The sequence below is a fragment of the Stenella coeruleoalba genome, assembly GCF_951394435.1.
Source record: "Stenella coeruleoalba genome assembly, chromosome: 12".
Classification (NCBI taxonomy): domain Eukaryota; kingdom Metazoa; phylum Chordata; class Mammalia; order Artiodactyla; family Delphinidae; genus Stenella; species Stenella coeruleoalba.
In genome coordinates this window covers 29,527,946-29,554,011 of record NC_137158.1, presented here as the reverse complement: position 1 = coordinate 29,554,011, position 26,066 = coordinate 29,527,946, and the positions used below count along the sequence as shown (strand labels likewise).

Genomic DNA, 26,066 nt, shown 5'->3' with positions numbered 1-26,066 from the left:
CTTTTTAGTTTTAAATTTTTATCTTAGCATGAAGTTGTTTACATATTCATTAATTGTCACAATATTTTGTGTTATTAATAATTATTTATGTGACTTTAATATCCAATTTTTTAAATTTTATTTTTAAATAATTTACAGAAATTCATTATATTTATATAGTATAAGCATATGATGGTTCTTTACCTTTAGGAGATCAACAGAATACATTAAATAAAACGGAGAGGATCACCAATTCTGTGCTTAAATTATTATTTCTGATTTTGGCCTCACAGTACAAATATTTTTCCTAAAAATAGCAACTTATTCGATTAACTGAAAAAAAATAAAGTATAAAAGAAATGCAATAAACTGCATTCTTTACACACATAAGTTGTGTAAATTTTATATCCTATCTAATAAAAACAAAGAATGTACTCATCTTAGTAAAATAAAATATTTAAATTTAGAACACTAGTCACCCTAAAATAAGATTAACCAAAGACTAGTTATTCTGTTTGTTTACATTTTTTAGACACTTGTTTTCTCCAAAACTCCTATACTTAGACCATATTTAGTCTCTAAAGATACAATGTAATTCCATTGTTGAAACCCATATATCTTCTTATCCTTCAAATCTTGAAGTTCAACTTCAGTTCAACCAAGTCATATATTCTAGAAGCTTTGAACTGATGCAGTTTGCTCTCTGGAAAAATCTATTATTGGTATCACTAAATATTCAGTGGTTTCATTTAATTAAATTATTACAGTAGCCACAACCCCATACCTGAGTATGTATTCTACCTAAAATGTTTGTAGCAACTGGGCATTAATCATAAGTTCTCTTTATCACAAGCACTAAAGTGCTGAAAATTCTTCTAGAAACTGTCCTAAATTCTGCCTCTATTATCTACACTCGTTGACTTCCTTTGTAAAGTCCCTCACTGGCTCTTGACTGAACTATTGCCACAGCTTCCTAATTAGTCTCCCTGCATGAATCTTTCTACTACAACCCACCTACAATGCAGAATCCTAAAATATCTTCATAATAATCCTATATTTAAAGAGCTTTAATGGCTCCCTGTTGCATCCTTGTTAAGGTTATAATCATATTGTCTTTGCAATCTCATCTCAGCATAACTCCTCATAGACCTCTGGACCTCTTTAAATATTCCTTCGAAGTACCCAGCAGTGAAAGCAAAGTAAACATTTCCCATCTTCTGCATATATCATGACTCTAACAGTAGATTGTCTTTTCACATTCTGTCTTTTTCTGTATATTTCATCATCATCTTTACTTGACCAATTTTTACATATCTTTCAGGAACTAGCTCAAAATTTACTTTCTTAGTGATACCTCTCTGGATACTCCCAGATAGTTTTCCATACTCTCCTCTATGTTTCCAAAGCACAAAAATTAATTTAAAATGTGCCATATTTTGTTGCAATTATACACTTACATATCTGTCTCTTCCACAAGGTTGTGAATTCTTTGAGGATGGAAACCATGTCATGTTCATCTTTGTATCCTTTGTGTTGAATAGTTTTATGAATGAAAAAAATGAAGAATGATAAGAGTTTCTTTGTAATAGTTTTTGTTAGACAGAAATAGTAGCTACTCTGATCCTTTATGTTTAATAGTGATGACCTTTGGATACATCTTCAGCATTAAAATTCTATTATTTAGAGAAGTGTCAAAGGTATAGGCTGGCTTAAGTATTCTCTATTGTATGATCTCATGACATCCTGATTCATGTCATGATCTCATGACAACCTTGTCCTATGATTGCACATTTTTAACTTTATTGACTTAAAAATGTTATGGTCTGTTTTTTCCTTATGGACTGTAAACATTCTGTAAGAGCAGTTATTATTTCTCTCTAGCTCATCAATATATCTGTAGGACTTTAAACAGTGCCTGACAATCAATCGAGTTTATTGAATTAATTTATTAATGAGTTAATGGGCAGTGAACTCAGAGTTATAAGTGTGGGTTCCATTTTCCATCTCAATCATTTTCTAGTTCTTACAATGCCACTTTTAGAGTCTCCAAAATTGCATTTCCTCATGTATAAAATGAGGCAAAATACCTGCCTTGTTATATTACAAGGTGTAGAAAGATCGGGAGAAAAGATGTATAATCAACTTAAAAACTGGAAAAGAGAACAAATATGAAGTATTATTACTCTTACAAGGAACAACATGGCACGATAAGACAGTTCAGCAAAAATTAGGCTGGTGCTTTTATTTGTGTAATTATAAAACATTCTTCTCTTTAGAGCAGAACCTGTTGATTTACAAATTTTAGGAACCGAGTTTTAGGAGTGATAACTATTCATTCTTTTCTCTCCAATATAATTTCTAGACAAACTGAAAAAGCGGCAAAAGAACCAGATCGTTATGAATTGAATGTGTCCCTTCAAAACTCACACGTGGAAATCCTAAGCCCCAATGTGATAGTATTAGGAGCTGGGGTCTTGGGGAGATAGTTAGGTCATGAGTGTGGAACCTCCAGGAATGGGATTAGTCCCCTTATAAAAAAGACCCCACAGAGCTCTCTCACTCCTTTTATCATGTGAAAACATAACAAGAAGATGATAATCTGTGAACCAGGATGCAGGCTTGCACCAGACACCAAATCTGCCTGCACTTTGATCTTGGACTTCCCAGCCTCCAGAACTGTGAAAAACAAATGTTTGTTGTTTAAGCCACCCAGTCTATGGTATTTTTGTTGTAGCAGCCTGATTGGACTAAGACACAGATAAACTGAGATAATGAGTTATTATTGATAAAGCTGAACTGGAAAATATGGCTTGGATCTATAGCCAAAACTAGGCTTTCATAATCCTTAAATTACCAGAATAATATGCCTCCAAAAGTACCTTAATAAATGTATCACACATAAGCAGAAAAAGCATAATTTCTGAGGATAAGCTACTTTAACAAGAGAGATCTCAGATAAGACTCATGAGCAGGCATCCAGTTCCTTCTCCCAATCTCACTTAGCATCTGAGCAGTAGGTTTGGATAAGAAAAGGCTAGACTTTTTTTTTTTTTTTTTTTTTTTTTTGCGTTACGTGGGCCTCTCACTGTTGTGGCCTCTCCCTTGCGGAGCACAGGCTCCAGACGCGCAGGCTTAGCAGCCATGGCTCACGGGCCCAGCCGCTCCGCGGCATGTGGGATCTTCCTGGACCGGGGCACGAACCTGTGTCCCCTGCATCAGCAGGCGGACTCTCAACCACTGCGCCACCAGGGAAGCCCCAGGCTAGACTTTTAAAAAATTTTTTCCTGCTTTTCCTTCTGGGAGTGAAGACACAATTCTTCCTCACAAAGGGAAACATGAGAAATGAAAAATAAGGACTTTTCTCATAATCCTGACAAGCTCTTTGCCCTCTTACGTGGACATCCTGTTTCCACTTTCAGTAGCCCTCACACCAAATATCACCCACTGATCTTTTATGCATTTTCTAGCACCCATTATTGAACAGTTCAGATTTTTGACACAAAAGGCTTTGATATTGTTAAGGCAAATGTATTAATTAAAGTAAATACATGTTCCCACTGTACCTCAAATTGAAAATTCATCCTTATTCTAAGTTCATATTCAAATAGTGCCCCACCATATGGTTTGTTATGGACCATATGGTTTGAATATTTGTATCCCCTGAAAATTTATATGTTGAAGCTCTAACCCTAAAACTGATGGTATTTGGAGATAAGGCTTTGGGAGGTACTTAGTTGGTGTCATGAGAGTGGGATTGTCATGATGTGGTATTAGTTCCTTTATAAGAAGAGACAGCAGAGAGCTTGCTCACGTGCTCTCTGTGCCATGTGAGGACATGATGAGAACATGGTCATCTATAAGCCAGGAAGAGAGCCCTTTCTAGAACCTCATCATGCTGGCACTCTGATCTTGTGCTTCCAGCCTCCAAACTGTTAAAAAATAAATTTCTGTTGTTTAATCCACTAAGTACATAGAATTTTTCTATGGCAGCTCGAGCAGACTAATGCATGGTCCAAGATAGTTCTCTGTATTTTTTATAGAGATCTTTTTATAACATCAGTTACCTTGACATTGAACTGATGTTTCATAAAATGATCCAAAGTTGAAAATGGTAATGCCCTTCTCATAACCAAATATCAAGGCAGAAATTAAAATCCAAAAATGTAATCACTTTATTATTGTCAAAGTTCAAGATATTAAAAGCCTAACATTATTAAAACCTAAAGGAGGGTAAGAGCTCAGTTTGTTTCTAACCAACTTCTAGTTCTTAGTCTTGGATAGGGGTCTCATTCAGATTCTCTGTGTAGAGCAAGGGTAGATGCAACCAATCAATCTCTCCAGAGAATCTCATGTATTTTACTTCTTCATAGAGCATGTAATACTATCATAAAGCTGGTCTGCAAATAGTAAAATTAGAAAAAGTTAATCTTAGCTCCCAGAGAAATTATCACAGGAAAGATAAAGTTCCCAGACTCTGGTTAAGATGAAAGCAGAATATGAAGAAAGAAAGGTGGACAGACAAAATGTGGCTTTCAGCCTCATCACAAGACTGATCAATTTGTCCTAGGTTTGTAGAATATTTGATCTGTGAGATCAAATCAATTGGGGAAAGTATGGCTACATATTTATGCTAGTTTCCTATTGTTGCTGTAACAAATTACCAAAAATTTCATGTCTTAAAACAACAAATTTTTCTCTTATCGTTCTGGAGGTCAGATTCTACAGCGAGGGCTTCCCTGGTGGCGCAGTGGTTGAGAGTCCGCCTGCCGATGCAGGGGACGCGGGTTCGTGCCCCGGTCCGGGAAGATCCCACATGCCGTGGAGCGGCTGGGCCCGTGAGCCATGGCCGCTGGGCCTGCGCGTCGGAGCCTGTGCTCCACAAGGGGAGAGGCCACAACAGTGAGAGGCCCGCGTACCGCAAAACAAACAAACAAACAAACAAAAAACAAAAACAAAACAAAACAAAATTCTACAGCGAGTCAGCAGGACTGTATTCCTTTGGAAGCCCTAGGAGAGAACCTGTTCCTTGCCTTTTTCAGCTTTAAGAGGCCACTGCATTGCTTGACTTGACTGCATCACTTCAACATCTGCTTTTCTAACATTTTTCTCTTGAGTCTGACTCTCCTGCCTCCCTCTTATAAGGATCCCTGTAAGGGTCTTATATTGGGCCCACCCAGATACATCCAGGAAAATTTTCCCATTTGAAGACGCTTAACTTAGTCTCATCTGAAAAGTCCATCTGCCATATAAAGTAATGTATTCTGAGATTTTGGAGATTAGGACATGAATCTATTTGTGGAGCCCCTACTCTGCCTACCATTTGAGAAGACAAAAAAAAGGGCTGCTAATGTATAATCATCTCTCATTAAGTGTTATTTGAAACATACCCATCTTCCAAAGAAACTAGAATTTTGCCCTCAGGGCATCTATTATTTTGAAGTCTTACTTGACACTCCCTTATAACATCAGCTTCTTAATTCTTTTTCTACTTTAAGCTTTGTGTCTCTGATGCAGGCCAATATTGAATTGACCATGGGACACAGGAACACAGGACGCACCTTCTCTCATGAGTACTACCCACTAACAGAGTGTTACACTTGATTTCTCCGAATTCCCAACATCCTGCTTTGATCTCTGCTCCAGCTAGTTATAAAGGCACCTCCCAGTAGGTTATCCATAATTTGTACTTTTGCATCATTTGGGGAATCATCAGCAACGTACTCCTGAGCCAAAGCTGTAGTTGCTATACCTGAAGCTTGTGCTCACACGTGTCTAGTGAGGACTAATATCTCTGCCATGCATTCTCCACTAGAATTTTTGTCATTTACTCATTACCTTTAATATTTTCCAGGTCTTAAATAATTTTTATTATTTCAATTGTAGAGCATTTAATCCATCTATTTCTACTATATTCCTTTCTACTAAACTAGACTGTGACTCTAGTAAAAATTTTTGATTTTGGTCTCCAAATATTTTCAAAAAACTCAAATGAAATTTTTAAGTGGTTTAGCCAGCATCTCAACTTTCCAGTAGGGCTGGAAATATTTACTGAATTGGACAGTCTTTTCCCCCTTTCTTTATCTTTATTTGTTCACCCAGACTTTTTGTTTCTCAAAAGTATTCCATTAGACTTTATGTTATGAAGTCTCTAGTAGTAATAGCTATGAAGGTAATGAATTCTAGTTCTCTCAGTCCATTGAAATCTTGTTCACCTTCACCTTCTTGAAATGGATAATAGTACCTAGAAGGGCTTTCCCACGATATCAATGTTGCAAGAAATCAATAAAACTTAAGTGGATTGTATTGAAATATTTGTATAGCAAATGTAAACCAATTTTCTCTCTGGACTTTTAAACATTCATTTCAGTTGTTACCTCATATAACTGTTTCATTTTAAGAAACCATCAGGGTAAACCATTTACGGCAATTTATTAATCATGGTTCTCTGTGACAAGATGATTAATGTATAGCTGTTTCATCAAAATCATTGGTTTAACCTCTATACAGGCTGTATATCATAATCATAGCTAGCTGTTATGAAAGTATTTATTATTGGCTATAAGGGGTCTTTGGAAAGCGAATATAAAGGGATAAGTGCAATTACGTCACTGCTATAAGAAAACAATAATTGAAAACGTATTTCACACTCTGAGTCTTCATTCCATTAAATTGGTTAATAAAAATAAATCAAAACAAAATATCTATCTTTTTTTTTCAAAATATCTATCTTATCAATGTTCTCCATTTATGATTCTGTGTAAGTGATGCAAAGAGTCATAAGTAAGAACAAAGATAAGGAAATAAATTTTCCAGGTAAACATAGGTAAATTTGTATGAGAAGTTTTTGGTTGATTATGTATTTCCCTTATATACATTTTCAATCATCATGAACATAATTATATTAATTTCGATAGCTAAAGTTAAAAACTTCACAGACATTCCAGTCAAGATGATTCTGAGACTTCAAACGTTAATCAACTACTTGCAACTCCAAACAAACAGCAATGATAGAAATGTTTAATTACATTTAAAAGGCATAGCTGTGTATGAGAGCAAGCTATACATCTCCAAGGACAATGTATTAACATGAAATACAATGAACATAAAAAGAACAGTGACTGACAGCTAACTCTGTGTGCTTACTGGACTCTTGGAAATGAACCCAGGAAAAGGTGGCCTGGAGTTTTTTTTCCTTCTGATTAAATAAAATGGAAAATAGGCCACACATGTCAGGGGACCAGAGCCAGACTGAAGGTGGAATCAATGGCTTCTGTCCTTCTAGCCCTCCAGGGAAAGGATGCTGAAAAGAGTCGAAATTCTTGCCCAGTCTAAAGTTTGAACTTCTACCTGAAGAACCTGAAGAAAGCAGAGAGAGTTGCGCAAATAGACTTTAGCAAAGCTGGTAAATACACCAGATACATTTCAATTAGTATATGACTCTCAGGGGCTGAGAGTCACAATAAAAACTGTTTCAAAAATGAGGCCTCCAGGAGGCTAGGTAGGGGCTACAAAACTGCTCGATGAGGAGGGGATAACTACCACTCAAATGAGATAAAAATTAAAGTTTTAAAGTACAAGAAGAAAAATAAGTGTAATATATGCAATAAAAGGTAGTCCCAAATTGAACAACTAGGAAAATTTATTCTTGAAGCAATACGAATAATAGAACAATCTTAAAGGATTTAAAAAGGAATTATTTCTTTATACAATCCTGATGAGAATATAAAATGGTACCATTACCTTGAAAAACTGGCCGTTGATAAGCTTAAGGAAATTAAACATCCATACCCTTGTGACCTAAACATTCCATTTCTACATATTTATCCAAGCTAGATAAAAATATATGTTTAAAAGACTAATATAAGAATGTTCACAGTTGTGAACAAGCTGTAAACAACCCACAGAGGAGAATGTATAAGCACGTCGTGGTTAACTCATACTATACAATACTACTGTATCAGACATCCATGTTGTAAACTGCCCATGGGGGCCACATGGCAAGGAACTGCACGTGGCTTCGGGTAGCTGAAAGTAGTCGTGGGCAATAGCTGGTAGGAAACTGGGGCCCTCATTCCTACAATCGCAAAGGAATTAATGCTGCCAGAACCAGTCAGCTTGGAAGATGTCACTATCTTGGTGAGAAATGCACCCCTGGTCCACAACTTGATATCAGCCTAGTAAGACACTGATTAGAGAATCCCATCACACTGTGCTCTGTGCTCAGGTATCTGACCTGCAGAAACTGTGAGATAATAAATTTGTGCTGTTTTAAGCCACAAAGTTTGTGATAATTATACAGCAATATGAAATTAATATAGTGAGGAATCTTGTATGTGCTATTCCTTATTACACTGAAGGTTCTAGCCTGGGACTGCCCACTAAACTTCCTGTGATGATGGAAATGTTCTATTTCTGTGTTGTACAATATGGTAGCCAGTAGCCACATGTGGCTATGGAACACTTGAAATATCTCTATAGCAATTGAGGAACTGAGTAGTTAATTTTATTTAAATTTAACTGACATATTTAAATAGCCATATATGGTTGGTGGCTAAATAGAGTGGACAGTTCTAGCCAATGCAATAAGTAAATAAAAAGTCTAAGTCATAATTCTTATTAAAAGTTACACATTTTCATAATGACTAGACTGCTTACATAGACAATCAAAAACAACAAATGCAAAATATTAGAACCCCTCAGGGAGTTTTATGGTTTGATATGTATAAGAAAGGAATACAAAAAAATCAACAGTGTTTCTGTTCACCTGTAAAAGTCAAATAGAAATTGAAATTTTAAAGTGATCCTGTTAAAAATAGCAACTAAAGTTATAATCTGTATATAAATGTAGCTAAATATAATAGGAGAATTTTATGTAGGATATTATAAAAAATTTGTGATGACTATAAGTCAGAACTAAATAAACTGAGAGATATTTTTCATGAATGGGAAGACGATACCATAAAAGTGTCATATCTCCCAAAATCAGTCCATAAATTCAACATAATCCAATCAAATTCCCAGCAAGATTTTGGTAGATACTTACAAGTGGTGATCTCACCAATACTAATGATGTTATAAAAATGGAAATAATTGCGGTGTTAGTGCAAGGATAACAAATACATCAGAAAGAAAATATCACCTACAGATATAAGACAACTTTCTGTATGATAGAGGTGACATTAAAAGTAAGTGGAGAAAATATTGACTGTTTAGTAAATGGATAATTGGATTATCCATATTGAAAAGCAGAAAATTATATCCCTAACTCACACAACATACTATAAATTAATTTCTAAGTCCCACATTTTAGAAGTAAATTTGAAACAACAAATACAATAAACAAACAATAAAGAAGAGCACTATTACTTCAAGCCAAGGATGAATCTCTTAGACAAGACACACAAAGTACAAACCCTACAAGAACAGACTGATAAATTAGACATTACAGTTGAAACTTTCTGTATGGCCAAAGATACCGTAAACAAAGTCAATAAATCAATGACAGAGGATGAAGCAGAGTGAGTGAAACTTGTACAGATATACCTTTATTACATTTCTCAGACACTGCATTTTTTACATATTGAAGGTTTGTGGCAACCCTGCACCAAGCAAGTCTATCAGTACCATTTTTCCAACAGCATTGGCTCACTTCGTGTCTCTGTCACATTTTCATAATTCTCACAATATTTTAAACTTTTAAATTACCATTTACTTGCTATGGTGATCTGTGATCAGCAGTCTTTGATGTTACTATTGTTAATTTGTTTTGGGGCACCAAGGACTGCCCCCATATAAGGCAATTAATTTAATTGATAAATGTTGTCTGTGTTCTAACTGCTCCACGAACTAGCCATAACTCTGTTTCTCTCCCTCTCCTCGGCCCTCCCTATTCCCCAAGACACAAAAATATTGAAATTAGGACCATTAATAACCCTACAACAGTCTCTAAGTGTTCATACGAAAGGAAGAGTCTCACATCTCTCACTTTAAATCAAAAGTTAGAAATGATTAAGCTTAGTGAGTAAGGCATATGGAAAGTGAAGATAGGCAGAAAGCTAGGCTTCTTGCCCCAAACAGCTACATTGTGAATGCAAAGGAAAAGTTCTTGAAGGAAATTAGAAGTACTACCCCAGGGAACACACGAATGATAAGAAAGCCAAACAGCCTTATTGCCAATAGGAAGAAAGTTTTAGTGGTCTGGATAGATCAAATCAGCCACAACATTCTGTTAAGCCAAAGCCTAACCCAGAGCAAGACTCTAACTCTCTTCCATTCTCTGAAAACTGAAAGAGGTGAGGAAGTTGCAGAAGAAAAGTTTGAATCTAGCAGAGGTTGATTCCTGAGATTTAAGGAAAAAAGTCATCTCCATCACATAAAAGTGCAAGGTGAAGCAGCAAGTGCCAATGTAGAAGCTGCTGCCTGCAGCAAGTTACACAGAAGATCTAGCTAAGATAATTCATGAAGGTGACTACACTAAACAATAGATATTCAAGGTAGATGAAGCAGGATTCTATTGGAAGAGGATGTCATCTAGGACTTTCATAGCTAGAGAGGAGAAATCAATGCCTGATTTCAAAGCTTCAAAGGACAGGCAGATTCTCTTGTCTTAGGAGCTAATGCAGCTGGTGACTTTAAGTTGAAGCCAATGCTTATTTAGCATTGCAAAAATCGTAGGTCCCTTAAGAATTATGCTAAGTCTACTCTGCCTGTGTTCTAGAAATAGAACAACAAAGCCTGGATGACAACACATCTGTTTACAACATGGTTTACCGAATATGTTAAGCTCACTGTTGAGTTCTACTGCTCAGAAAAAAAATGATTCCTTTCAGTATATTACCACTCATTGACAATGCACCTGGTCACTCAAGAGTGCCAATGGAGATGTACAAGAAGACTCATGTTGTTCTAATGCCTGCTAACACAACATCTATTCTGCAGCTCATGGATCAAACAGTCATTTTGACTTTCAAGTCTTATTATTTAAAAAATACATTTCGTAGTTCTACAACTGCCATAGATATTGATTCCTTTGATGGATCTGGGCAAAGTAAATTGAAAACTTTCTGAAAAATATCCACCATTCTAGATGCCGTTAAGAACATGGGAAGAGTTCAAAATATCAACATTAATAGGAGATTCGGAAGAAGTTGATTCCAACCCCCATAGATCACTTTGAGGGACTTAAGACTTCAGTGGAGGAAGTAACTGCAGATACGGTGGAAATAGGAAACAAACTAGAATTAGAAGTGGAGCCTGAAGATGTGACTAAATTGCTGCAATCTCATGATGGAACTACTGGACAAGGAGTTGCTTCTTATGGATGAGCAAAGAAAGTGGTTTCTTGAGAAGGAAACTACTCGTGGTGAAGATACTGTGAAGATTATTAAAATGACAACAAATATTTAGAATATTACATAAACTTAGCTGATAAAGCAGTGGCAGCATTTGGAAGGATTGACTCCAATTTTGAAAGAAGCTCTAGTGGGTAAAATGCTATCAAATAGCATTGTATGCTACAGAGAAATCATTCGGGAAAGGAAGAGTCAATTGGTGTGGCTGACTTCATTGTTATCTTATTTTAAGAAATTTCCATAGTGCCTCAGCCTTCAGCAACCACTAGCCTGATCAGTGAGCAGCCACCAACACTGAGGCAAGACCCTCCACCAGCAAAAATATTACAACTTCCTGAAGGCTCAGATGATGGTAAGCACTTTTTAGCAATAAATTATTTTTTGATTAAGGGATGTACATTGTGTTTTTAGACATTATGCTATTGAATACTTAACAGACTACAGTATAGTGTAAACAATTTTTATATGCCCTGGGAAATCAAAAAATTCTTGTGATTCACTTTATTGTGGTGGTCTAGAACTGAACCTGCAACATTGCCAACATATGCCTGTATTACAAGTATCTACATAGGTAACCAAAGATACTGACTGTAAAAAAGCAAGCTGCAAAATGAAGTATTTAGATAAATTTTAAATACCATAATCCATACTTTATGGAATCACACAGATTTAAGAAAAAGTATAAAAACATAGACTGTAAACATGAATCAAATTTAATGCCTGCCTTTGATCATGGGGAGAAATTAATGGGATAAAGAAGTTCAAAGGCATCTGTATTGTTTTATTTGTTTAAAAGAGAGGAGTGTAAACAAATATGACAAAACTATAGCATTCATTAAATCCGTATGCTTGCAACAAGTTGTAATATTAAAAATTCAGTGTGCTGTCTTCTCCTAACCATCTCTTCAGTCAATAACACATCTTTCCGCATTTCTTCCAATTATAATATTGATGGACTGCTTGGGGTGTCTACTACTGTCTATTTTCATTGTTTTTCTCAATTTTCACATGTAAATCAGTTCTCACAGACTATGTCTGATCATTGTATTCCTTTCCCATGACCTACACTAGCCCGTCTTCAACTAATGCTGGAATATTTATGAGTCTTCAAGTAGTTTTTCTGCCTTCTGTTATTCCTATTACAACTCAGGCTACATCTGGTTCCAAGAACACTTTTCCTGAGGTAGCATTTATTCCTCTTTAGTCACTTAAATAAACTTATGGTACTTCCTTTTCCCTATGGTCTTGAATTTAAAGTCAGAAATTCAGTCTATATTTTTTAGAATTTGCAAATTTAAATGCTATATGTAATTTGCCTTTTATTTTCTAACAATTTCTCCCACATGGATTTCTCTCCCATTCTTTTCTGCCAAATCATGCTCATTACTCCTTGAAGTATTGGCCAATAAGAATTTTACTCTAATTTAGCCTACTTTGTGTTTATTCAATGAATATTCGTTAGTTACCTAATAAAGACTAGTGCTAGAGCCATAATATTCATAAGAAAGACATGATCCTTGCCCTTAATAAGAAACTTATATTGATATTTGTGCAGAAGTACTTGGTTCCTATGGGACGCTACTGTCTCTTGGGTATATGTCTTAGCTCCTGAATCAGAGTGTTAGTTACTTTGAGATTGTAAGCTGATTTTCTCTCCTTTCCTCTAATCTGCTATCCTGTCATCCACTTTAAAAAAATATATGTAAGTAGCAAATAATTGCTAATTCCCTTAACAAATCTAATCCCCCTCCTTGTGTGTGCCACATTCCACGTGTTATGCAGGGAAGTAAATCTACTGAATTGTGCCTTGTGTTCATCCTTAAACTTCCCCTGGGCATCTAGTCTACCTAGCACTTGTTAAAGTTGGGTGCTTGAAACAGGTTGTAATATTAAAAATTCAATATTCTGTCTCATCTCTGAGTCAATAACATCTTTCCTTGATTCCTCCAATTATAATATTGGTTGACTACTTGGAATTTCTGGTCTACTACTATTTAATTTACTCTTACTGCTTTTCTCCATTCTCACATGTAAATCATCTGACTCCAAAACACCTACTTCATGTGGTAGAATAGATCTTAGGTGGACTAGATGTAGCTAAAATTCTTGCTCTCAAGAAGATCTATCTTTTAGGCTTACATCCTAGAATGCCGTTATCATTAAAGTCAGTTCAATCTCTTGGAATTTGCCTCAACTTGCATCTTACATAGTTACCAAGCTCTCCTGTGTTGTACTTACACAAAATGCTAGCATTGCCTCAGGAAAAAATTGTCTTTGCTTCCTTGTTAAATTTGATTTATTATCTTCAGAGCCCATTTCACTTCACTACTGACTAATCATAAAAAATGAAAACAAAAACACATGCCCAGCAGGGCCTGAATGTTTTCAAACTCATTGTACAAAGTAGAGGACACAGAGAGAGGGTGCAGCTCTGGGCGGCAGCTGCAGAGCCAGCATCTGGGTTCCACGATAATCACCTCTAGTGAATCACACCAGAGAAAGAGCAGAATCACGGCATGCAGTGAGCCTCAGACACCTCCACCTGTTTTTGAGACTGCACCGTGTTTATCAGGGTTGCAACTTGTGACATCTGGCAGTTTTTCTTATACTCTCTTTTCCTTGAGAGAAGAAAAAGAAAAAGAGAGACAATAAGAAATGTCATTACTGGCCAGCAGCTGGAAGATATTTGTGATTAAATTGCTGTATGTTTAAAGTCTTCAAATCATGTTTGTACGGCTGAAGGGCAGGAACTTGAAGGTGAAATGTTTACAAATAAATACATTTGTTCATTACTCCTGTGGTATATAAATGTGCCAGGTTGCTATCATTTTTTTAAGATTCTCACAGATAGCAGTTTTTTGAACACTTGCAACTACAAACATGCTTATACATCTCACAGTGTTCACAAATAGATGAAGGTAAATCTGAATGACATTCAAACAATGTGTGTATAAATTAGTAGGTGGATGAATAGTTGCCTATCTACTAACAAGTATAGTAAAATAAGTCAGCTTCTTGGTTACCTTCTGTGGTAGATAGTATTATTAGTCTCCAAATATTCACCACCCACTTACTTACACCTGCCCCCACTCATGGGAGAAGTATAATTCCATGCCCCAATGATGTTGGGCTTTGCCATGTGACTTGTCTTGACCAATCGGATTTGAACAGATATAACAGATGCCTCATCTTATCAGAAGTCGTTAGAAGTATTGCAGGTTTCTGTCAATCACCTTGAACTTCTGCATTCTGCCATTACAGCAGTACATTGTAGTAGTGGCTGATTTTTCAGCCTGGGTCCTGGTCATGTGGAGCAAAGCCAAACACAGAAAGACCTAGTGGCAGCCCACCAATTCCAGCAAAACCCAGCCAAGTGAAGCCAACCCTCAGCATTTGTGTAACATATGTGAGAACTAAATAGTGTTGTCAGCCTTTGAGATTTTAGGATTGTCTCTTGATGGAGAAAAAGTTGCTTGATATAATTCTATAAAAGAAAAAATTCAGAAGGATCCAATGGATCAGTAGTTAGTATATATGAATCATTGAAAAACATAATGAATTGTTAAGTACATGGGTATTTTGAACCCTAATAAGGAGAGTATAAAACTCATATTTACAAGATGATTTTTATATTTTCTGTTCATTTTATATGAAAAGAAATATGATAGTTTATAACATGGTGCTCTTTCATGCCCATCAAGAATGATTTTATCTCACTAATGAAGGGCAAAAGTGATGAATATATGCTGCTTCTAGAGTAAAAGTCACCTTATGCTCCAGAAAATTAATGTATTACTGTGACAACTTTGTTCTGTATTAAAAATGTATCATCCTTGAATCAGAATCTCTTTGCCTTAGAGATTAGTATCTCACCCTTAATATTAATTTAACTCTGTAGAAATATGACTAGAAATTGAATAGTACAAAAAATAATGAGAAACAAATTAATACAGAAAAGATTAATAATTTATAACGAACAAATATTACATATGTTCAGCTCAATAAAGATGAGTGTGAAATCAAGAAAATTGTAGTCAAAGATAGTTCATTCTATAAAAATAAAAATATATGGGAGAACACTGATTAGAAGAGAAAATTTAAATCTCCAGATATTATTCATGTAGCTTATTGGAAGTCACAAAGTGTGAAGAAAATAAAGTGTGCAGTTCCGGTGGTCAGAAATGGCCATGGCACTTGTAGTTGACAGCTGTTGGTTTTGCCTGCTCGGCTCTCATTCTCACTGTTCATGTTAAAAAATTCTAACTTGGGGGTGGGGAGCATTCTCTTTTTTTCAGTTTCGGTAGCCCAGGTGCTATGATGTCTGTGCTCTTTTAGATTTGGGCAATGTGAGCCCAGGAAATCAGTCTCATGTCCCTGGCCACAAGGATTTCTTCAGGATTAGTATCTGATCCAAGAGAGAATAATCAGAGGAAAGAGGAAACTATCTCCAGCTATTGGAGTTGCAAGAGGGTGGGAAGGAGCCAGACTCAAGCTGCTGGCATAAACCTGGTCAGCAGAAGTGGACAGCCGGCCTGACAACTCCACCAATACAAGGCAAAACTAAGAGATGGAGAGGGCAAGACCAAGTTCTGATGATGTCATATGACCCTTCAGAATCCAGTTATGCCTGATCTTTGACCTTTGTTTTTGTTTCTCTTACAACTCCAATCCCTGAATGATGCAGAACTCCTGAGGGAGGTTGAGGCATTTGGAGATGAGTATCTTGCAAACAGGCTTTCTGCTAACGTCTATATTCGAGTAAAACCATTAAGAAAATGTTTCATAAATTGTTTAATTTTTGTGATGTCCCTTAATTTAAATGTCAACTTTGCAACTATGTCTTCTGCAGGGATTTCAGCAAATGGCGGGCTGAGGGGTGGGGGGTGGAGAAGTATACATATTAGGATTGTATTAGAAAAATCTTCTTTGGATATATTGATTCACCAGATAAATTATCTCTATTTTATATTTTAATTTAAAAAAAAAGGCATCTTTTCAAATTAGAAATTCCAGTAAGAAGTTTTGCATCTTATTTCTATCTTTGACAAAAATAAACCTATAGAAAAATTGGAGGAATTTTACAACAGGTACGTATGCAGCCATTACATAGCTAGATTTACACATTAATATTTTCTTCAAAATTTTTTCTTTTCTAAATACATGGACATATTTTTTTTCATTTCCTGAACCATTTGAAAGTAATTTATACATTCTATAATTTCTCTAATGAATATATTGGCATGGATCTCTTAAGAATAAAAGCATTCTTTCATATAACCACTATATCAATGTCATATCTAAAAAATTAATGCTATTTTAAAGATACAATTTAATATGCTGTCCATATTCATGTCTTAATTGTTCTTAAAATTTTTAAGAATCTTTTTGGTAAAACTCCAGGATCCAATTGCAGTTGGCGAATTATATTTGTTCTTTTTTGATCTCTTTAGTTTCTTTCAATGTTGAACTGTCCCTCTATCTTTTAAATTTCTCATAATATTGAATTTTTTTGATAAATCCAGGCCTTTGATCTGTTAGAATGCATCACATTCTTGTTTTTTCTTATTGTTTCCACATGAATAGATTTAGATTAATAATTTTGGCAAGAATAGTACAGAGGTGTTATTATATGTTTCTTACTGTTTCACAATAATAAGAACATTGTATCAGGTTGTCCTATCATTGATGATACAAAGTTTGGCCACCAAACCATTCATTTGTAAAGAGCCATTTATTTGTGTTAATAATTAATAAGTAATCTCTTGTGTTATATCTTGAAGAGGTAGAAATATCCTTGTTTCCAACAACTTTTCACACAGTGGTTTCAGCATCTATTGATAATGCTTGTCTGACTTAATTTTTACATTAGAGGTTGAAGATGTTTATTTTTCTGTCATTCCTTCCACATTTATTAGTTGCTGTTCATCTGTGAATCCTTATCTCCATCCCGTCATCCTTTCCGTTTTCTTTATACCCACCTTCAAATTAACCATTTGCATTATTTACTGTTTATCCTTTCTCTATGTGTGTAATATATTACATATTACAATTATATATGCATATATAAGAGGATATACATGTATATATATTTTCTTATACAAAGGGTTTCATACTATATAAACTCTTGATGTATCTGAGTTAATTCAAAGTTAATTTCAAAGTTAATTACCTTTTTATTATATGACTGAATAGTGCTCCATTGTGTGGCTGTTCTATATGAATATATCTTCTATGAATGGGTATTTAGTTGTTTTTTTTTTAACATCTTTATTGGAATATAATCGCTTTACAATGGTGTGTTAGTTTCTGCTGTATCACAAAGTGGATCAGCTATACGTACACATATATCCCCATATCCCCTCCCTCTTGCTTCTCCCTCCCAGCCTCCCTATCCCGGTATTTGGTTTTTATTTGAAATTTGCTAATTCAAATGATGGTGCAATGAATAACCTAGTGTATTCATTATTTTGTATTTGCGGATATATATATATACAAGGTAGAGCCTTAGAAGTAGGATTTCTGGATCAAAGTGCAAATGTACGTGCAATTTTGTTAGATATTGGCACATTGTGTTCCACAGAATTTTCACCATCACACGCATAGCCTCCCTCATTATCAACGAATTTTCACCATCACACGCATAGCCTCCCTCATTATCAATATCACTCACGAGAGTGGTACATTTGTCACAACTGATGAACTTATATTTGACACATCATTATCACCCAAAGTTCATAGTTTATCTTAGGGTTTACTTTTGGTGTTGTACCTTCTATGGCTTTGGGCAAATGCATAATGACATATATCCATTATTGTAATTACATACAGAAAATTTTCACTGTCCCATAATGTCCTCTTTGCTCTGCCAATCAATCCCAACCTCCCCAACCCTCTACCAGTACTGACCTTTTCATCATCTCCTTAGTTTTGCATTTTCTAGAATGCCATATAGTTGGAATTATACAGTATGTAGCCTTTTTAGATTGGCTTCTTTCACTTAGTAATGTGCATTTAAAGCTCTTCCATGTATTTTCATAGTTCATTAGCACTTTTGTTTTTAGCATTAAATAATATCCCATTGTCTGAATGTACCACAGTTTATCCATCCAGTTACTGAAGGAAATCTTCGTTCTTTCCAAGTTTTGCTAATTATGAATAAAACTGCTATAAACATCTGTATGCAGATTTTTGTGTAGGCATAAGTTTTCAATTCATTTGGTTGAATACCAAGGAGTGCAATTATTGGATCATATGGTAAAGAGTATGTCTAGATTTCTAAGAAACAACCAAACTGCCTTCCAGAATAGCTGTACCATTTTGAATTCTCACCAGCAATGAAGGAGAATTCCTGCTACTCCATCAAATCCTCACAAACGTTTGTAACACATTAGAAGCATAAAGAAGTCCTGATATGTAATCCTGGGAATAGGTATGGAAGCATAGATCATCCCAAGATCATCTCCTCCATTTGGAATGGAGAAGAAACTACAGTTAAGTGGATATTCATGTCTTGGTAATGGCTGACCAAAGAGCCTCTGAGCATACATTTATCATGATTAGCAGCAGCACTGGGCATTTAGTGCAGTGATCTATGCTTTATTGATCCCACTGTCATGACTTAGACACAAGTCAGTGGTTACCATGGCCCAGCAAGAAGTCCTGGGTTAGAGAATGTGTGATATTGCTTGTGAGAGAGCATCACCTGGGAACTCCCAGAACTATTGGGAGAATCCTGAGTGTTCGTATTCTGCAGAGTTGGTGCATATGGTGCAGAGGAATACTATTTTATAATTTTTAATTGGAGTCACTTTTTCTTAGAAGAAAAGAGGGAAAATGTTACATAGAAATATCCTTGAAATAACACTAATGTATTAAAAATTCTTGTACGAATAAAAAATTTAACTACTCTCAGTAATAAATTAGTTCCAACTTATCACAAAATACCTGGACACTTGGGACAGTGTCCTTAAGAGCCATTGTTCTAGAGAACTGATTCTCCATTGTTCATATTTGGCTCTCAGTGCTTCACAAAGTGCCTGTCATGTGAAGGGCTTAAATGTTTTAAGCACATACATTAGGACACTTTTAGATGTAAGTCATTGAAAAATCAACTCAAACTGACTGAAGTAAAAGGAGAAACTCATTGGTTTCCAGAACTGAAGAGTCTAGGAGTAGCACTAGCCTCAGACAAAACTCTATCTGGCTACTCAAATGATATCATCAGTTTTTTTTTCTCTCTCTCTCTCCCTATTTTATTTGTCCTTTCTCCATGTACTGGAACGATAACCAGAGGGCTCTGATTTTCCCACATACTCATTACTTAATTCTCATCCTGTTCTATAACATATGTTACACCAACCAAAGATATTGTCCTGACACTTAAATGAACAATAGAATTTATTTGTGTTTTATCCTGGATTCATAAAGTAAGTGAAGAGCTTTTAAAAAGAAATTGTCTTCATTAATGATAGTTCTGCATAAAGAACCCAAAAACCTAAAGAAGGAATTAAAAAGGCATTAAGCTATGCATTAGGGAAATAGCAAAAGTATAAATTATTAAATACACTGTAGATTTTGTATTTTAAATAGCCAGATTTATGACATGGAGAGTTTGGGAGAAAATCATTAAAGTAATCTTTAATTCCTATAAAGAATTTTCAATCTATGTTTTAAATTTCAAGAAGGTCATAAGATATTTAATATTAGAGATTTAATCGAGGGACTCAAGTCATTTCTCAAACAATTTTAAAAGACTAGTGTTGAGAGAACAAGATTATTTTACCTCCTTTATTAATGCATTCAGTTTTCTTTATTCTTCATAAAGCATATTAAAAATGGGAGAGAAAAAAGGATTTGTAGTCATGTACTAAATTCAATACAGTAGTGTAATTGCAGATCAATCTTGTTCTTAATAATAACATATGGCCTTCTCTAACAGTATGAACTTTAGGCATTTATTAACATTCAAGTTTCAAATATAAATGACTATCAACAGTTTGGTCTCAGTTGAGGGAATCCAATCTGCAAGATTTTATTTGTAAGATCTATCTTTACAACATTTATAGCATAACTTTTTTCCATAAAACTATTAACCTAAGTTTGTTGTATATTTTATTGTTCTTTCTCCAAGGCAAGATTTCATTCTAAATGGTATGTATACATATATCAATACATGAACAGCCATTAGTATACGTCAAGCAATTGTCAGAGTAAATGCTGTCAAAGAAAAATACATCACTTTCAACAGTACTTATGACTAAATCTATTTTTAATGATTAATCCAATCTTGTTTTTTATACTATCAATATTTTTTCTAATATTTATGTTCTCATACATGAAAATAACTTATCTAAACTTCTTTCTGTACTATTGATTGATTGATTACTTGCTTAACCCAGAGTCATGTTAAAAATTTTAATGGGAAGAAATATACTAAGTCCATCATTATAGGTATAAGTATGGTCTATATATTTCTGGAATTCATCAGTGACCTCAGTTTTTAAAATGTACTAACTTCATCCTTAACCACTGATAAACTTTCAGATGCTAGAATTTACATCCAGGAGCTCTTGTACCCTTCCTTCTCTGTTCAAGGTATAGACAATTTTGATTTTCCTAGAACTTCATTGCATGCATGAACTTCTATGCCCTCAAAGACACAACTTGGCTACTTTGCACTACAGTTGTAGCTCACTCCCTCTCCCACATTCGGCACCCATCAATTCATGGATATAGATGAGAAAACTTTGTTTCATCTCACCTGACATACATTCTCTCTCCTTCTCTGCCCCTAGCCCTATGTTGCTGCTGCTTATACTTTACTTTCCAAGATTTCTGAAACTCCTCACATCATGGGGCAACCACGACTTGCTTAGTCTGTTCTCAAGTTTTGTCTACACATTCTTAGTTTTCCAATTACCAAAGGTAAAGGACCTTCATTCCTTTTACTAACAGTTACTATATTATTGCTCTCTTTCTTTAATACTTTGTTCAGCAAAAAGTAATTTTCTTCTCCTTGTTTCAATCAGTCTCCAAGGCTCTATTTTCAGTTCTCTGAGTCCTTCATCCACTCTATGGCCATTTTAAGTTTTGGCTTATGATGTACCGATGAGTCAAATGGCAGAATAACATTTGGTGTCAACTGCATATGTAAGAACTCATGGAATGAATAGGATTTTAATCATATAGCCATGCAGGATCCACAAAAGTGGGTCCTTCTTAGCACCTTCCTCAATTGGGACAGCTATACTTTCAAATCTGAACTTTTTGTCAGAATGTTGGTGGGAATATTTGAATATTAGTAATATATTATACTTGAGGAGTTTGAGACTAAATTAACATGAATCATATATGATCATATTAGAAAGCTTAACACTATTTTACTGTTCCATTATGATGAGTTATTATATAACAGGAAACACGTAAGTCGGCCACAAAATTCCTGTACAACAAAGGCTTATATCTTCCTGATGCCATTTTGCCCTTCAGAATGATTCAGAAGTTTCAGAACTGTTTGGGCCAGGCCAGGCCCTGTTATCCATTTGAAAAATACCAAACACACTAAGAGTTTGGGTTGCAGTATATGGCCTTTTAAAAATTTAATTAGTTATGTAATTTCTCTTGAGGAAAAAAACTGGCTTCTTTCAAATAATTATAAAATATATGGAGGTAAGGAAGAAATTACCCTTAACTCAGAAACAGTGATAATAGTCCTGATAAAATTCACAAAGAAAGAGGCTTCTTGCCCTTGTGACTCCGGGAAGTTCCATGTTTTCCTTCTTAAATCACTTTCAAGAGAAAACACATTTCCAGTTTGATTGAGCAGAATGTCAAATACTGATGTAACTATGAAGTTAAGTAGTGGGATTACTGTGCTTAAGGGGCAGTGCCCAAGTATTGTCCACTGTTGCTCATTCTTTATCCATGCAGTGAGCAGAGCTATGTAAGGTCTGCCATCAGCAAGAACCATGAATTGTAACTCTCTTATTTCACTTCTAGCCCACCCTCTTCCAGGGAGGTGGTTTTTCAAGAAATTTCTATGCATATTAGTCATCTATATTTCTCTTTCTCCCCACAAGTAAAGCAGAGCCTGATGGGTCCAAGATTTAAATCTGAGTAAATAGAAACACTTCCTTGAGTATTATCCAGGAACAGTCCACACCCCCAACCTAGAAGTATGCACAGAAGTTTCCAAAATTGAGTAGCTTTTGAAAGTGGTACTTTGATTCCTATTCAGCAACTCTTCTTTGTAAACAGCTCCTTTAGATTTGCATTGAAGGTGGGGGCTGAAAGGGAGGTAGAGTGATGGTTAAAGGCAATTGGCACAGTAAGATTCAGGCATCACTTAGTTTTAAGCCACAAAGCCATCATTTACTGTCAAAAACATCACCTTTAATGGCTTACATATAGCAACTGGTGATGATGAATGTCAGTGTGAAGTACAAGTCAAGCATTTTGTGAGAAGAGGCACTAAAATACAAAGGAAGCAACAGAATCTGCTTTCAGGTGCTCCAGAACCATGAAGAGAAAAATGAGATATGAAATAATTATGAAAAATGTGGTGACTAAGCCATCTTGAAACAATGATTTCCTAGTTTCATTGTTGTTAAATGTATTTTAACAAATGTAAACATATTGCCAAATGCTCCTAAAATGTGGTTAATTTTAATGATAATAAGTTAAGAGTATTAACTGAAGGTTATTTTAAACAGAAACAGGTTAAACAGCATGCCTCATAGGTCCTTGTAGTTTTAGTCTAATCTCCTATGGCTTTTTTTTTTGTTATATTCTTTTTCATGTTCTTTTCCTTTATGGGTTATCACAGGATACTGAATACAGTTCCCTGTGCTCTACAGTAGGACCTTGTTGTTTATCCATCCTATATATAATAGTTTGCCTCTGCTAATCCCAAACTCCTAATCCTTCCCTCCCCCCACATCTTGGCAACCACATATACAGTCTCCTATAATTTATTTATCTAAAAGTGAACTCTGAGAACTGAAATATCTTTCCATCAAGAAATCATGCTTGATTTGTATGTGGAATACTATACTTGCCAATGTAATAGAGTGGACTAATGTTTTATAGAAGGGTCTATGAGTTGACAAAAAGTCTGATACATGACCATTGTGAACATATTTTCACATTACATTTCTCTCTACCTGTTGAATGTCCATTTTCTATATAAAATAAGAATATTTTAGGTATATTGCATATTTGATGATTTAATGGACAAATTTAATATCTCTTGTACCTCAGATCAGGTGCTGACACCAGAGAACACTTGGAGAGTTGATATTTGACAGATTCTTAAAGAGAAAGAAAATTGAAGAAAAACTAAATTGAAACAGCAATATGGAAGATAAACCCTAATCTCAAACTTCAAGAGTTTTAGGTTCAGATGTAATGAGTTTGCCAAAGCCAAAACAAAATCAATACAAACAGAACATTCAAGTGACAGTAGTTACTGATTTTAGCTTCTCTTGATCATATTTTGCATCATAATTTGCACCAGCTTAGTATGCTGGGTATAGGTATGCTGACATAACATATGCTCACCAGGTTGTGTGTATATATATATATATACACACATATATATATATTTGTTTGAATCCTACAATAAACCTGTCAGTATAGAAATAAAAGGAACAGGAACTGGAAAATATCCAGCCTGGCAGACTGTCTTTCATCTGCAGGAATAATAAATGTCAATATAGAAACTGCTAATATTACTTGAGCACTTACTATACACTAGAAAATTATATCAATTCTCTCATTTCATTCTCATCTCAGCTCTATAATTTAGATACTTTCATCTCACATGGAGAACCTGAGGGTTTTGGTGATGTGATATTATATTGTCCCATCTGGGCCACACATATAGGGAGTGCTGAAGCTCCAAAGACTTTTTTCTTAGTCAGCATGGGTACCACCACCCACACAGACACCACTCATTCTGCATTGTCATCAAATGTCTTCCTGATAATCAGAATCCAATGCAGGCCTCAACTCTTATTGCCTCATTTTTTTTCAGAATTTCTTTCTGTTGACATCTAAAGGGAAGAACTGAGATTGTAAAGGTGAGGGAGAGCCTTTAAACTGAGAGGGTTTGGGACTTCCCTGGTGGTGCAGGGGTTAAGGATCCACCTGCCAATGCAGGGGACATGGGTTCGAGCCCTGGTCCAGGAAGATCCCACATGCTGTGGAGCAACTAAGTCCGTGCATCACAACTACTGAGTCTGCGCTCTAGAGGCTGCAAGCCACTACTACTGAGCTCATGTGCCACAACTACTGAAGCCTGCGTGCCTAGAGCTTGTGCTCTGCAACAAGAGAAGCCACCACAGTGAGAAGCTCGCGTACCACAACGAAGAGTAGCCCCCGCTCAACGCAACTAGAGAAAGCCCGCGTGCAGCAACGAAGACCCAATGCAGCCAAAAATAAATAAACAAACGAATAAATAAATTTATTTTTAAAAATTGAGAGTTTTTTTTTCTTTTTCTTCAGTATCTTGACACTGTAACTAGCCCAGTGATATTTAAAATGTCTCTTCTTATCTCCAGAGATACTTGAGTCCCAACAGTAGTAATTCTTTCAATACTAGGTTCATTAACATATGAAATATGTCTACGTGCCTCTGAATCTATTTATATTTCCTCTTAATAAACATATTAAAACACGCTGACTGAATCTCTGTTCAAATTAATTCGTAATTTGACCCTCTTCATTGACTAAAAAGCAGTTGAGGATTTTAGCACCACATGCTCTATTATTTCTGGATTTCTCTCAAAATCCACAACAAAGGAATGAGTATTGATTGCCCTTCACTTCATCTCTTTCAGAACACAGCTTTATCACTTTACACATGTGAAGATTTACCAGATGAGGACTTCACCAGCATTTAGCATCAATAACTGTTTGCAGCCAATATGAGTTTCCAGTCCATCTAACTCCTTCGCAGAATGAGTCTTGGTAAATATTTTGATTAAATTATTAAGTTCTATGATTTTCTCAATGCATCTATCACCTAATTTTAATTTATCTTCTTGGTTCTGAATTACTCTTTTTAAGAGGTGCTTTGGGAAACAAAGAAAGAGACCTTAGAACTATTTACTATCATTAAATTACACACTCATCTGTAAGGTTATCAATACAAAATGTTACATGTCTTTATAAATACATAAAGGAAAACAAATTTGTTCTAATTTTGAATATTTAAATTTCTTTGCTTTGAATTTAAATCCATGGTGACAAGTCATTGTAAAATTAGAAGATAGTTGGTGTTTGTTAGTTCTTTCTAAAAGCAAAGTGTGTCATTTATATTAAACCTCAAAGTGAATGTGATTCCAAGAAAACCTTGTAGGAGTAAATTTTAGTTATTTCCTAAAGAACAATAAAATCATCTCCATGCTTTGAGATATCTACAGTGTTCTTACACTATCTTCTTGTTTCGATTGCAAAAATAGGGGTTAATTTTGAGTTTATACATAGCTTAAATATATGGAGAAAAAGAAACCATCTTTTTTTTTTTTTTTTTACCGCTATACGGGCCTCTCACTGTTGTGGCCTCTCCCGTTGCGGAGCACAGGCTCCGGACTCGCAGGCTCAGCGGCCATGGCTCACGGGCCCAGCCGCTCCGCGGCATGTGGGATCTTCCCGGACCGGGGCACGAACCTGTGTCCCCTGCATCAGCAGGCGGACTCTCAACCACTGTGCCACCAGGGAAGCCCAATAAACCAT

At 35.5% G+C, this 26,066-nt stretch overlaps 1 protein-coding gene across 1 annotated transcript in view; it reads left to right on the top strand.

Moving 5' to 3' along the window:
• The first annotated feature begins 11,579 nt into the window (after positions 1-11,579).
• LOC307195133 (uncharacterized protein) overlaps positions 11,580-26,066 on the top strand; it is a 60,322-nt gene continuing 45,835 nt past the window's right edge. The window contains exons 1-2 of the mRNA XM_079938950.1: positions 11,580-11,682; positions 25,169-25,298. The gene's annotated coding sequence lies outside the window, so the exon portion shown is untranslated. The remainder of the gene's footprint in view (positions 11,683-25,168; positions 25,299-26,066) is intronic.